Source organism: Chlorocebus sabaeus, chromosome 20 (assembly GCF_047675955.1).
Source record: "Chlorocebus sabaeus isolate Y175 chromosome 20, mChlSab1.0.hap1, whole genome shotgun sequence".
NCBI classification, from domain to species: Eukaryota; Metazoa; Chordata; class Mammalia; order Primates; family Cercopithecidae; genus Chlorocebus; species Chlorocebus sabaeus.
Genome location: NC_132923.1, coordinates 98,365,986 through 98,380,734, shown reverse-complemented (window position 1 = coordinate 98,380,734; position 14,749 = coordinate 98,365,986). Strand labels below are relative to the sequence as shown.

Here is a 14,749-nt window from a genome sequence, read left to right as displayed (position 1 = left end):
CAAACCCTGGGGGAACTGTAGGAAAGGGTCCACCCAGGGAGTGCTGTTTGAGTCACCTGCTACTGTTGTCCAGGGACAAATACGGTTTGAGGTAAACTGACAAAATAACTGGAATGTCTCCCAACAGTCCTGCAGAATTGACTGAAGTCACATAATGGAATTACACAAATTTCTCTTGTTCACACCTCCACCCTGGTCCACCTACTGCAAACTCCAGGCCCCTCGAATGTGACCCCTTTGCCTTACGGAAATGTCCAAGGGTCATGCGGACTCACATGTGCTCCCAAGTAATGTTCCTGTGTTTTCTGTCCCTGTCCCCTTCAGAGGCATCTCAGTTGGAACCCCAACATGTCCCTGTCGCCAGTGCCCTCAGGAAGAACATCCTTCACTTTGCAGAATGCTGTGTTCAGAGAATCCAAACACCACAGTCCCGGTAGTCCCTCCTAATCCAAAGCCATTGTGCTCCCAGGAAAGGTGGCAGGGAGGTTTTTGTACTCCACTCTGTTCTGCACAGGCCTCTGGGCTACAAAGCCATGCTGCCTATGCCTTCAGTCCCCGGGCCACTAGAAAACCCAGCTCGCCCCCTGGGACTTCAGTTCCCTGATCTGGGCAGCACTGGACTCCAGCTGCCTTCTCAGTTCCTTACCTCTGCCTCTAGAGTTCTGCATACAAACCTTGCCCCAGGTCAATCAACCCATGCAATTGGATGAATGCCCAAGATGTGGCCTGCCCAGGTTCAGACATGACTGAATTTCCATTGAAGCTTATTGGCAGCACAATAATCATTCTTCAAAAATCTAGGCATGGGGAAGAAGCACTTTGGACAAAATAGCCCAGTTGCTGCTATGAGTCTGATCCCCACCAGCCTTGGGTTTATTCCCCAGTAGATACCTTCTTCCAGCTCTGTGCATTATCCTTAGAGGAACAGGGGGGTCCTCATCTTTGGGAACTTTCTCCCATTCATGCTTTGCTTTATACAAAAATCTAAAGTTAGGCCAGGCACAGTGGCTCACACCTGTAATCTCAACACTTTGAGAGGCTGAGGAGGGCAGATCGCTTGAGGTCAGGAGTTCGAGACCAGCCTGGTCATCATGATGAAATCCCATCTCTACTAAAAACACAAAAATTAGCCAGGCATAATGGCAGGCACCTGTAATCCCAGCTACTCAGTAGACTGAGGCAGGAGAATGACTTGAATCTGGGAGGCAGATGTTACAGTGAGCTGAGATTATGCCTCTGCGCTCCAGCCTGGGCAACAGAGCAAAACTGTCTCAAAAAAAAAAAAAAACTAAAGTGAATCCCATTTACATTTTCTGTTTCATCCTCCAGATTATGATCACTTATTTGCTACATTCCTCAGAGGACTCAGTAGCCCCCCTTTTCGTCAGTGCATTGGCCACATCACGAAGATCCTCTCCCACAAACATAGTATTGTTGATTTCTAGCAGGAGCAGGAGACCTTGTTTGCCCACAGCTGTGCTAGTGCCTGTTAAGCTCACTTTAGCTCCAGCTTCTCCCCCTATTCTTCCATACACTCCTTGGAGCATGTCAGGGCACCTGGAAGATGAGTAGTGCAAGGAAATTGTCACCCCACCTCGACTACCCACCACAGCAAATGGCCATCCATCGGCAGGGATGTGGATACGTGTGCGCACATGCCCCAGGTGTGCTTCGTGGTTGCTGTGCCTATGCATGTATGTGGTATGTGTCTTGACTGTGTGTATAGTGTTTGGGTGCCTATGTATACATTACGTAGAGCATACACTGCATGTTTGTGCAATTGTGTGTGTGTGGATGACTCACATGTAATTGACATGTGGCTCCCTTGTGTGTATGGCGTTTTGGGAGCCTGTGTACACACGTATGTGGAGCATATACTGCATGTGGGTGGAAACCAATGGCTCATCTGTGCATAGTGTGGGTCTCTGGCATACAATACATTCACTGTTCGAGCTTTTGTGCAGTGTAGGCTGTGTCTGTTCTTTGGGGAGGTGGCATGCATGTAAATGGATGGTGTGTGTGTGTGTTTGAGGGGATGAGAGATGGGACCTATAAGGAAACCACACTGACCTGGAAGGAGGTAGTTCGGTCCTTTCTAGGATGAGTCTCTCAGGCCTGCCCAAATGCAGAGAAAGGCTAGGAGCACGAGCTATTTGGAAAGGGGGCCCCAGGTGAAGATGGACCATAGACTGATCCCAAGAGGATAACATGATGAGTCAGGGCGAGGCTCAGGAGACCTGGAGGATGGGGTGGGGGCTCAGAGTGGGGGTCTGGCCCTCCACTGGGACAGATAAAAGCAAGAGGTGGCTCAAAACAGAAAGACAAGGAAGGCAGTCACCCAGCAAAGCCTTCAGGAAGTGTGGCATACAAAGACTTTGGTTGAAATCCTGGCCTCTACCACTTCCTAGTTGTGTGACCACAGGCAATTGATTTAACTTCACTCAGCCTCCGTGTCCTCATCCACAAAATGGACTGCTATAAAGATGAAAATAACATAATATATAAAAGGCTTAACACAGTGCCTGGTACACAGAAAGCACCAAGGAGGTACTCGTTACTGTTGCTTGTGACTATTATTTTCCTCCTAGCCCCATTGCTGCTGGTATCTCAGCCCTACCAGACCAGGAGGCCATGGAGGGTTGCACCACCATCTTCACCAGTCATGCAGTCTTAGTCCTAGGATGCATGTCCCTCAGGGAGCATCCACAGTCTCCCTCCTGCTCCCCTGTCAGACTTGGAGCCTGCCTGCTAGAGCAGCTGTTATCTGGGGAGGTGACATGTATGTGTCGGTTGATGGTGGAGCTTGAGGACAGCTGCCTACCCTGGGGCTGGACCTCCACCCAACCTCTTCCCACAGCCAAATCCTAGGGAGTATTTGTTCATTCATGTATTCATCCATGGATTGAGAACCCGCCAGGAGCTGTTCTAGGAGCCGGGAACATGATGGTGATTGCAATAGAGGTTGTAGGTGTTTGGGCATTCCAGTATCACATACCAGTTTTAAGTATCAAAATATTAATATTTTTGTTGGTATAATACCATTATTTCCATTTTTTAAAAAACTTGAAATCTGAATTACTTACATTTTGGAAGTTGCCCAGAAAGTTATACGCTAGATCAAAATTTCTAATCAGCTCCAGGAGCACTCCTTTAGAAACCCATCTCCCCTGCTGTCGTTATATCCCATGACCTGGATGGTTAGTTGGTTAGTTGGTCATTGCATTTTCCTTTGGTGGGTTGGTTTTGGGTGTTATTACTAATTTAAACTCCTCCAAAAGCTAGTCTGGGTTCTGCTCTTCCTCCAAGGACCCTGGTGGAATCTCCTTAGAATGAGAAGGAGCAGTCAGTTATGGTGAACAAGAGGAGGATATGGTAGCAGGACTTAGGGGCAGAGAGAGGAGAGAGAATGATGTTTCCAGGTCTTTCCACCTTCCTTTCCCCTAGGCTAGATTCTCTCTGCTCCCCTCCCAGAAAAGGGCCAGATCCTCTGTCAGTGTCATGGTCCCTAGGTGGTTTACTTTAGTTTATTTTAGCCATCATGCTTCTCAAGGAACAAAATTGCCTCGGTTCTTTACCTGTGGCTTTCTCTCGGGAAGAAGTTAGGACAAAGTATAGAAGATCTTGTTGTCCATATCTTACCTTTGCAATAAAATGCCAATATTGTGGTCTTTCTCAAAATGTCATATGTCATTTTGATCCATTGCAATACCCACTGTAGTACAATAAAGAGAAAGACACCTACCCTTGAGGAATTTATATTTTCGTGGGGGAGACACGATAAAGAAATGAGCATTTACATAAAATAATTTCAGACTGTGATATAGGCTAGATCAGTTCGTTTTTGCTGCATAAACCAACCATGCTAATGTTTTATGATTTCTTAAATTTATTCTTACTGATCAGTTAGCTTTTGCTTTATAACCAACCATGCTAATATTTTATGATTTCTTAAAATGATAATTTATTCTTGCTCATAAGTCTATATATGACTTCACAGTTTTACTGGTCCAATCTGGACTCCTTCATGTACCTGCCACTGGTTCAGGTGGTGCTGTATCTGGGGAAAGCTGGCTATTGGCTAGAGGATCTCAGTTTTCCTCCACATGTTCTCCCATCCTCCACCAAGCTAGCTCAGGCTCCTTCACATGGCAGTTGCAGGGATCCAAGAGTAAGTGTGAAAGACTGTGAGGCTCAAAGCTGGCATGCCTTTACTTCTAAAACATTCTTTTGGCCAAAGTAAGTCATAAGTCCGGCCCAGATCCAAGGAATAGGGAAATCAACCCCATCTCTTGATGGAAGGTGCTACAAAGTCACATCAATGCTGTAAAGAGACACCAATAAAGGGAAGGATGAAAAATTGTGGCCACTTTTGCAATTAACAAACATGAGTTATTAAAAAAAAGGTGGGGGGAGTAATGGGATATGAAAGCAACATGGGTCAGACACTTCCTTATATTAGGTGGTCAGAGAAGACCTCTCTCAAGAAATAATATTTGAGGTAAGACCTAAGTGATAAGAAAGAAAAGCCCTACTTTAAAGATTAGGTTGATAAGCACAAAAAGCAGAGAGAGTAGCATGGGCAAAGGTCCTCAGCAGAAAAAAAAAAAAAAAATCATAATTGTGTTCAGGATTTAGAAAGAAGCTGGGTCTTACTGGAGTAGAAGGATGGAAGTGAGAATACTAGTGGATTAAGTTACAGAGAGAGGCAGGGAACAATCATGTTTGGTCTTATGGATTATGGTGAGATATTTATATTCATTTTAAATGTGATCGGAAACCACTGGAGGGTTTTAAGCAAAGAAATAAAATGATGTGATTGAAAATTTGAGAAGGTCACTTTGGCTGCTGTGGGAAGAATAGGCTAAAGTGGAAACAGACAAGAGTAGAAGCAGAAAGATCATGTAGGAGACTATTGTAATAGCGCAGGCGAGAAATGATCATGGCAGAGATAAAGTGGTAGCAGTGAAGGTGGTTTAAGAGGTGGGATGCTCTGGAATATATTTTTGAAGCCAAACCTGCAGGGTTTATGAATGGACTTGCTGTTAGAGGAAAAGGAAAAAAAACAGTAAAGATGACTCCAAAGATTTTTGTCTTGAGTTTCTGAGTAAATGATGAGTGCTATGGTCTGAATGTTTATGTGCCCAAAATTCCTATATTGACATCTTTACCCCCCAAAAGTGATGATATTAGGAGGTGGGGCCTTTTGGAAGTTGATTAGGTTATGAGGGCAGAGTCCTCATAAATGAGATTAGTGCCCTTTTATTAATATTATAAAAGAAGTCCATGGGAGTTTGTTTGCACCTTCTGCCATGTAAGATTACAATGAGAAGATGTCCATCTGTGAAGGAAACAGACCCTTAGCAGACACCAAATCTTCTGGTACCTTGATCAGGGATTTCCCATCCTCCAAAACTGTGAAAAATAAATTTCTATTGTTTATAAGCCACCCAGTCTGTGGTATTTTATTACAACAGCCCAAACAGATTAAGACAATGAGTTACTGGATAAACCACATTACTGGGCTAAAAAAGACGGTGGGAGGAACATGAGAGAGATAAGAGTAATTCCGAAGCTTTACTGTGGGCTTGTTAGGTAGCATAGTGGACATCACAGAAACGTCAAATAGAAAGACAGATGTGTGAGACTGGAGCTCAGGTGAGGTTGGGCTGTGAATATTCATTTAAGAGTCAATCATACCCAGCAACAGGCTAGATGAATCTACCAATGGAGAGAATGAATAGAGAATAGAAGAGGACCTAAGACTGAGGTACAGGGAATGCTAATATTTATAAGTAGATTAGAAGGACAGTTTTAAAAATGAGATGGAGTGGCCAGCAAAGTGAGAGGAAAAAAAAGAAAAAGTGTCCCAAGAAGGAAGGAGTGATCACTTCTGCTTCCAACCAGGATGGAGTAACAGAGACCAGACAACCTCACACTATAAGCAACAAGAATACCAAAGCATTGTTTCACAGCTTTTTATTATACAATAAGCAGCACAGAAACTCCATCCCTGAGAGAAGGGAAACAAGGCACCAACTCACTGCACAGAGGCAATTTTCAGGTCTTAGCAAAGAGAATGGGGACCAAAACAGAACTCAGCAGTCTGACTGAGTTGAGAAGTTAGAGATAAAAGTTCAGGAAGCCAAGGAAGCTACTGTAAGGCAGAGAACCAGTTAGGAGGGACCTACACAGAGGGAGAGTTTCAGAGGTCTGTAGAAATGTCCTTGCAAGTCTATGACTGAGTACTGATCTATACATGTATAAGAGGAAACTACCCAAAGATGAAGAAAGAACCATCAGCATAAAACAGGCTGACCAATTCCCAGAGCTCACACAGAACTAGGAATAGACCTCCTAATACCTGGAGCATTGGGTAGAAGCCACAGAAGGGAAGTGCCTTAGTATTGGTGCTAAATTATGCATAGACTAAAAGTTGCCTTGGACCTACCATAACAAATTTAAAAGGACTGAAAAGTTCTGATTCATTTCAAGTAACCAAGCACCAGAAAAGAAACACTATTTAAGTAAAATAAAACCAGCAACCAACAAACAATATCTTTGTTTGATCTTCTTGGAATCCCGTTAGAATATCACATAACAATATCTAGCTCTGAATAAAAGATTACCAGGTATGCAAAAAAAAAAAAAAAAAGAAAATTTTTTTCTGCATAACCAGAAGAAAAATCAATCAATAGAAACAGACCCACAAATGGTGAAACTAGCAGACAAGGAAAGTATTAGCTAAAAAAAAAGTAACAGCTATTATAAATATACTACATTTTTCAGCGAGGTAGAGAAAAAATACGAACATGATAAGAAGAAAAATAGAAGATAGAAAAAAGAAGCAAATGGAAATTCTAGAGATTAAAAAACACAGCATATTAAATGAAAAATGACAGATTTGACACTGCAGAAGAAAAAGAGCAATGACTCTGAACACATAGCAATATAAACTGTCCAAAATGAAGCACTAAAAGAAAAGAGATTGGGAAAAAAAATCCACAGGCTGACCTTTAGAACAATATCAAGCAGTCTAATATATGTGTAATTGGAGTCCTGAGGTGGGAAAAAAGGAGAAGCAGAAAGGTTATTTGAAAAAAAAAGACCAAATTTTTTCAAATTTGGTGAAAACTATAAAACCACCAACCTAAGAGCATAATGGACTCCAGGCTGAAGAAATCCAAAGGTACGTCAAAATCAAAATGCTGAAAATCATGATTAAAAAAAAATCTTAAAGGCAGGCAGGCATTTTATGCATAGAAAAGCAAAGATTAAACTGATAGCAGATTTTATGTCAGAAAGGCATGCAAGCCAGAAGAAAATAGAAAGACATCATTAAGGTACTGAAAGAAAAAGTTAAAAAAAAAAAAAAAAAAAAAATCTGTCAATACAGAATTTTTCTTTTTTCTATTTATTTTTCTTTTTTCCTTTTTTTTTTTTTTTTTTTTTTTTTGAGAGGGAGTCTCGCTTTGTCGCCCAGGCTGGAGTGCAGTGGCACGATCTCGGCTCACTGCAAGCTCCGCCTCCCGGGTTCACGCCATTCTCCTGCCTCAGCCTCCTGAGTAGCTGAGACTATAGGTGCCCACCACCGCGGCTGGCTAATTTTTTGTATTTTTAGTAGAGACAGGGTTTCACCATGTTAACCAGGATGGTCTTGATCTCCTGACCTTGTGATCCACCCACCTCGGTCTCCCAAAGTGCTGGGATTACAGGCGTGAGCCACTGTGCCCAGCCCTTTTTTTTTTTTTTTTTTTTTTTTTTTTTTTTTTTTTTTTTTTTTGAGACAGAGTTTTGCTCTTGTTGCCCAAGCTGGAGTGCAATGGTGCGATCTTGGTTGACTGCAACCTCCGTCTCTCAGGTTCAAGCGATTTCCTGCTTCCGCGTCCCAAGTAGCTGGGATTACAGGCATGTACCACCACACCCAGCTAATTTTTTGTATTTTTAGTAGAAACGGGGTTTTGCCATGTTAACCAGGCTGGTCTTGAACTCCTAACCTCATATGATCTCGCCTCAGCCTCCAAAAGTGCTGGGATTACAGACATGAGCCAGTGTGCCTGGCCCAATCTAGAATTTTTTACCCAGCAAAAAATCTTTTAAATCTAAAGGCAAAATAAAGACTGTTTAGACAACCAAAAACTGAAACAAGTTATTGCCTGCAGAGCTGTTCTACAAGAAATGATACAGAAAGTTCTGCAGGCAGAAAGAAATAATACCAGATGGAAATTTGGATCAACACAAAAGACTGAAGAGCAGCAGAAACGGTAAATATGTGGGTAAATATAAAAGGCTTTCTTTTTTCCTCATTTTGAATCTCATTAAAAGATTATTGGTGGTTTTAATAAAAAGTAATAACAAAGTACTGTGGAAGTTATACCATGTGTACAAGTAAAATTTATTTATTTTATTTATTTTATTTTTTTATTTTTATTTTTTGCATCAAAAAGCTTTATTTCCATTTGGTCCAAGGCTTGTTAGGGTAGTTAAGAAAGCTGCCTAGTGGCTGGAGGGGGAGGCTTAGGCAGAAGCCCTATTACTTTGCAAGGGGCCCTTCAGAAGTGGCTGGGCCCAGAAGGCTCTTAGTCATGCTTGAGAGTGAGCCTTTGGAAGAGATACTCGCCCAGCCCAGCCGCCAGGTCAGCCAGCCTGCCTGTGGAGGTTGGTCAGGTGGTCACCCATCTTCTTGATGAGCTTCACTTCCTCATCTAGGAAGTGAGTCTCCAGGAAGTCACAGAGATGGGGGTCTGTGTGGGCAGAACCCAGGGCCTAAACATCCAAAAGGGCCTGGTTCCGCTTTTTCTCCAGGGCCATGGCGGCTTTCATGGCATCCGGGGTTTTACCCCACTCATCTGCAGCTGGCTTCTTGATGTCCTGGAAGACAGCACGGCCGCCACGCTGGTTTTGCATCTTCAGGAGACGCTCGTAGCGCTCGCGCTTCTCCTTGGCCAATTCGCAGAAGAAGTGGTCCACGCCTTCCAGAGCCACATCATCGCGGTCGAAATAGAAGCCCAGGGAGAGGTAAGTGTAGGAGGCCTGAAGGTACACATTTACCAGGCTGCTGACGGCTGCCTGCGCATCGGCAGAATAATTCTGATGAATCCGGGAGCTCATGGTTGGTCGGCAAGAGGGAGCTAACCACAAAAACGGTGCTGGCAGGTCCCAGAAGCAGGAGATGGCCGAGAAGACGGTCCCGGAGGTTGCAAGTGGAGAGGAAATCAGAGGGCGGTCGGAGGCTGGAAGGAAGAGTCCCCGGATCTGTTCCATCCAAACATTGTTGAAGTAAGAGACAGACTGGAGGGACCACCGAACTGCCCAAGTAAAATTTATTAAAGCAATAGGAAAAAAAGCAGGATGAGGGAAATGGGAGTATACTATTGTAAAGTTCTTACACTGTGTAAAGTGGTATATTATTTGAAACATTTGACTGTGATAAGATAAAGATGCATATATAAACCTTGGATTCACCACTTAAAACTATTCGGTTGGTGCAAAAGGGTGTGGCAAAAACCGCAATTACTTTTGCACCAACCTAATACAACAAAGAGAAAATAAGCCAATACTGAAGATTGAAAATGAAATATTTAAAACTCATTTATTACAAAAGCATGCAAGGAAAGAGGGGGAAAAGGAACAAGGAACAAATGAGGAAATAAAAAAGAAATAGCAAGATAGTAGAGTTAAACCCATTTATATCAATAACTTTATTAAGTGTAAAGTTCTATGGCCAGGCGCGGTGGCTCATGCCTCCCAGCACTTTGGGAGGCTAAGGCAGGTGGACCACTGGAGGTTAGGAGCTTGAGACCAGTCTGGCCAATATGGTGAAACCCCGTCTCTACTAAATATACAAAAATTAGCTGGGTGTGGTGGCAGGCACCTGTAATCACAGCTACTCGGGAGGCTGGGGCAGGAAAATCACTTGAACCCAGGAGGTGGAGGTTGCAGTGAGCTAAGATCACACCACTGCACTCCAGTCTCAGCGACAGAGTAAGACTCCATCTCAAAAAAAAAGGCCTAAACAGCCCAAAAGGCAGAGAGTGTCAGATGGGATCCAACTGTATGTTATCCACAAGAAACCACCTTTAAATATAAAGACACACATGGGTTAAAAGTGCAAGGATGTAAAAAATACACCATGTTAACACTAATTCAAAAAATTTATAAGAAGTAGATTTTCAGAAAAATCTCACACTTATAGAATACACCACTCAACAACAGAAGAATACATATTCTTTTTAAGTTCACATGAAACATTCACCAAGATCATATTTGGGTACAAAATAAGTCTCCAACTTAATATTATTAAACTCATGCAAAGTATGCTTGCTGACCACAATGAATTTAAACTAGAAGTCAGTAACAAAAAGACATCTTTTAACTGAAAACCCCTCAAATGTTTGAAAATTAAACAATACAGACACCGGCCAAGACAGCACAGACAGACCAACCCGTTGGGGTGTTTCGCGAGTGTGAGAGGTAAGCGCCGTGGCCTGCATTTCCAGACCTGCCCTTCACCTGGTTCATGGCGCCTTGTGAACCCCGGCCCCTGCCACCTGCAAGTCGGTAACCGCGCTGCACTCCTGTGCTGCGGCCTGTGGCTGGACTGCCTGCGACGCCCTGCCTGCTGCTGCCTGACTGGCTGGCAAGATGAAGCTCTCCCTGGTGGCTGTGATGCTGCTGCTGCTTAGCGCAGCGTGGGCCGAGAAGGAGGACAAGAAGGAGGACGTGAGCATGGTGGTTGGCATCGACCTGGGGACAAGCTACTCCTGCGTCAGTGTGTTCAAGAACAGCCACATGGAGATCATTGCCAACGATCAGGGCAACTGCATCACCCTGTCCTATGTGGCCTTCACTCCTGAATGGTAAGGTATGATCAGCGATGCAGCCAAGAACCAGCTCACCTCCAACCCCGAGAACACGGTTTTTGATGCAAAGCGGCTCATCGGCTGCAGGTGGCACAACCCGTCTGTGCAGCAGGACATCAAGTTCTTGCCATTCAAGGTGGTTGAAAAGAAAACTAAACCATACATTCAAGTTGATATTGGAGGTGGGCAAACAAAGACCTTTGCTATTGAAGAAATTTCTGTAATAGTTCTCACTAAAATGAAAGAAACTGCTGCGGTTTATTTGGGAAAGAAGGTTATCCATGCAGTTGTTGCTGTACCAGTCTATTTCAATGATGCCCAACGCCAAGCAACCAAGGATGCTGGAACTATTGCTGGCCTAAATGTTATGAGGATTATCAATGAGCCTATAGCAGCTGCTATTGCTTATGGCCTAGATAAGAGGGAGGGGGAGAAGAACATCCTGGTGTTTGACCGGGGTGGTGGAACCTTCAATGTGTCTCTTCTCACCATTGACAATGGTGTCTTCGAAGTTGTGGCCACTAATGGAGATACTCATCTGGGTGGAGAAGACTTTGACCAGCGTGTCGTGGAGCACTATTTGAACACAAAAAGTACAAATGCTATTTGTACTTTTTGAATGTACAAAAAGAAGACCGGCAAAGATGTCAGGAAAGACAATAGAGCTGTGCAGAAACTCCGGCGCAAAGTAGAAAAGGCCAAACGGGTCCTGTCTTCTCAATATCAAGCAAGAATTGAAATTGAGTCCTTCTATGGAGGAGAAGACTTTTCTGAGACCCTGACTCAGGCCAGATTTGAAGCGCTCCACTGGACCTGTTCCGGTCTACTATGAAGCCTGTACAGAAAGTGTTGGAAGACTCTGATTTGAAGAAATCTGACATTGATGAAATTGTTCTTGTTGGTGGCTTTACTGGAATTCCAAAGATTCAGCAACCGGTTAGAGTTCTTCAATGGCAAGGAACCATCCCATGGCATAAGCCCACATGAAGCTGTAGCATATGGTGCTGCTGTCCAGGCTGGTGTGCTTTCTGGTGATCAAGATACAGATGACTTGGCACTGCCTGATGTGTATCCCGTTACACTTGGTATTGAAACTGTGGGAGGTGTCATGACCAAACTGATTCCAAGGAACACAGTAGTGCCAACCAAGAAGTCTCAGATCTTTTCTACAGCTTCTGATTATCAACCAACTGTTACAATCAAGGTCTATGAAGGTGAACGACCCCTGACAAAAGACAATCATCTTCTGGGTACATTTGATCTGACTGGAATTCCTCCTGCTCCTTGTGGGGTCCCACAGATTGAAGTTACCTTTGAGATGGATGTGAATGGTATTCTTCGAGTGACAGCTGAAGACAAGGGTACAGGGAACAAAACTAAGATCACAATTACCAATGACCAGAATCGCCTGACACCTGAAGAAATTGAAAGGATGGTTAATGATGCTAAGAAGTCTGCTGAGGAAGACAACAAGTTCAAGGAGTACATTGATACTAGAAATGAGTTGGAAAGCTATGCCTATTATCTAAAGAATCAGTTTGGAGATAAAGAAAAGCTGGGAGGTAAACTTTCCTCTGAAGATAAGAAGACCATGGAAAAAACTGTAGAAGAAAAGGCTGAATGGCTGGAAAGCCACCAAGATGCTGACACTGAAGACTTCAAAGCTAAGAAGAAGGAACTAGAAGAAATTGTTCAACCAATTATCAGCAAATTCTATGGAAGGGCAGGCCCTCCCCCAACTGGTGAAGAGGATACAGCAGAAAAAGATGAGTTGTAGACACTGATCTGCTAGTGCTGTAATATTGTAAATACTGGACTCAGGAACTTTCGTTAGGAAAAAATTGAGAGAACTTAAGTCTCAAATGTAATTGGAATATTCACCTCAGAGTGGAGTTGAAAATGCTACAACCCAAGTGGCTGTTTACTGCTTTTCATTAGCAGTTGCTCACATGTCTTTGGGGGTGAGAAGAATTGGCCATCTTAAAAAGTGAGTAAAAAACCTGGGTTAGGGTGTGTGTTCACCTTCAAAATGTTCTATTTAACAATTGGGTCATGTGCATCTAGTGTAGGAAGTTTTTTCTACCATAAGTGACACCAATAAATGTTTGTCACTTACAAAAAAAGAAAATTAAACAACAACACACTTCTAAATAACATACAGATCTAAAAAAACTGTGACAGAAATTATAAATATTTTGTACTAAATGAAAACCAAAACACAACAGATCAAAATGTGTGGAGTGTAGCTAAATCAATGCTTAGAAGATTTATAGCATTAAATGTTTATATTAGAAAATCATAAAATTCTCAAATCAATTATCTAGTGTTCACCTTAAGTTATTTAAAAAGGAAGAACAAGTTAAACCCAAAATAAGCAGAAAAGGTAAATTAGAACATAAATCAATAAAATAGAAAACAAAAATAATGAAACCAAAATCTGGCTCTTGGAAAAGATCAATAAAATTGATAAACCTTTAGTCAAACAGAAAGAAACAAAAGATAAAATAACAATTACCAATATCAAGAATTAAAGTGGGTACATCACTGTAGATCCTGCCGATTCTAAAAGGACAGCAAGGGAATTATATGGTATGAATAATTTTATGCTAATAAGTTATATAAGCTAGATAAAATGGACAAATTTCTTGAAACACACAAACTACCAAAGCTCACTCAAGAAGAAACAGATAACCTGAATAGTCCTATATCTATCAAAGAAACGAACTCATAACTAACAACCTTCCACAAAGGAAACTCCAGTCCCAAATGACTTCACTGCTAAATTATAATGAACATTAAATGAAGAGATAATAACTATTCTGCACAAACTCTTTCAGAAAATAGAAGGAACATTTCCCAAATCATTTTATGAAATTAGCATTACCCTGATCCCAAAACCAGATAAATAAATTAAAAGGAAAAAAAACCCACTGACCAATCTCTCTCATGAACATTAGATACAAACATCTTTAACCAGCAAGGGACTTGCTAGCTGTGTGGATTTCTGCTGACAGGGGTTACATGAAGATAGAGAAGTTATTTGAATTCAGCAACATGGAGCTCCAGTGTTCCTACCTTCCAGACTCCGGACCTCTCTGCCACCTGGACATTCCTGTGGTTCCTTCACAACCTCTCAGGCCACATACCCCTGCTTACCAATTTCAGCCAGTTGACCACCTCACTCAGCTGCCGTCTACCACAACCGTCATTCAGGTCACAGCCTACCCTAAGGTTGTGGCAGATATTGATCAGTGCCTACCTCCAAATTAGAACCGCAGACTTTCCTAAAATTGGATGATGGGGGTATAGGACATGGGATAGCATATTCTCAGGGTATGAAGACTGACAAGTTCTCAGGCCACAGGGGTCAGGGCCTTCTGGAAGCTAAAACTGAGACTGGCAGATTGTTCTTAAGGATCCCTCTTGAGGTCCAGTGGTCCCTAAACAGCATGCAGGCAACCACTTTAATATTAATGATTGGCACAGTCCTTGGTGATTACAACACAGGAAAGGAAGCTGAGCAAGGCAGCCCAAAGCAACACCTTCTGGCTTCTCAATTCTGCCCCTGGACACAACAGACTCACACTATGTGCAGTCAGGCTAGAAGAGTCCTGGTGTCCCTTACTCACTGAGCCTCAGCCAAAAGCTGGGTCCATGCTGGAATACTACAAATACAGCCAAAAGCTGGGCCCACTGCAAAGAATACCAAGGTGCTGCTTAGCATACCATCTTTCACAGAGTCCCTAGCCTAGTTCCTTGAAGTCATCTTAAATGTATATATGATGTATGCATATGTTGTTGTTTGCTTCTCTCTGAGCATGTGTGTCAGCTTAGGCCCTCCTAGAAGCGGATACCAGAACAGAATTAGAAGTGCAAGGTATATATTGCAG

At 42.8% G+C, this 14,749-nt stretch overlaps 2 pseudogenes; one reads left to right on the top strand and one right to left on the bottom strand.

The window, feature by feature from the left end:
- Window positions 1–8,391: 8,391 nt before the first annotated feature.
- Window positions 8,392–9,465, bottom strand: LOC103225074 (ferritin light chain pseudogene; annotated as a pseudogene).
- A 1,176-nt stretch (window positions 9,466–10,641) lies between these two features.
- LOC103225072 (endoplasmic reticulum chaperone BiP pseudogene) lies at window positions 10,642–12,976 on the top strand (annotated as a pseudogene).
- Window positions 12,977–14,749: the final 1,773 nt, after the last annotated feature.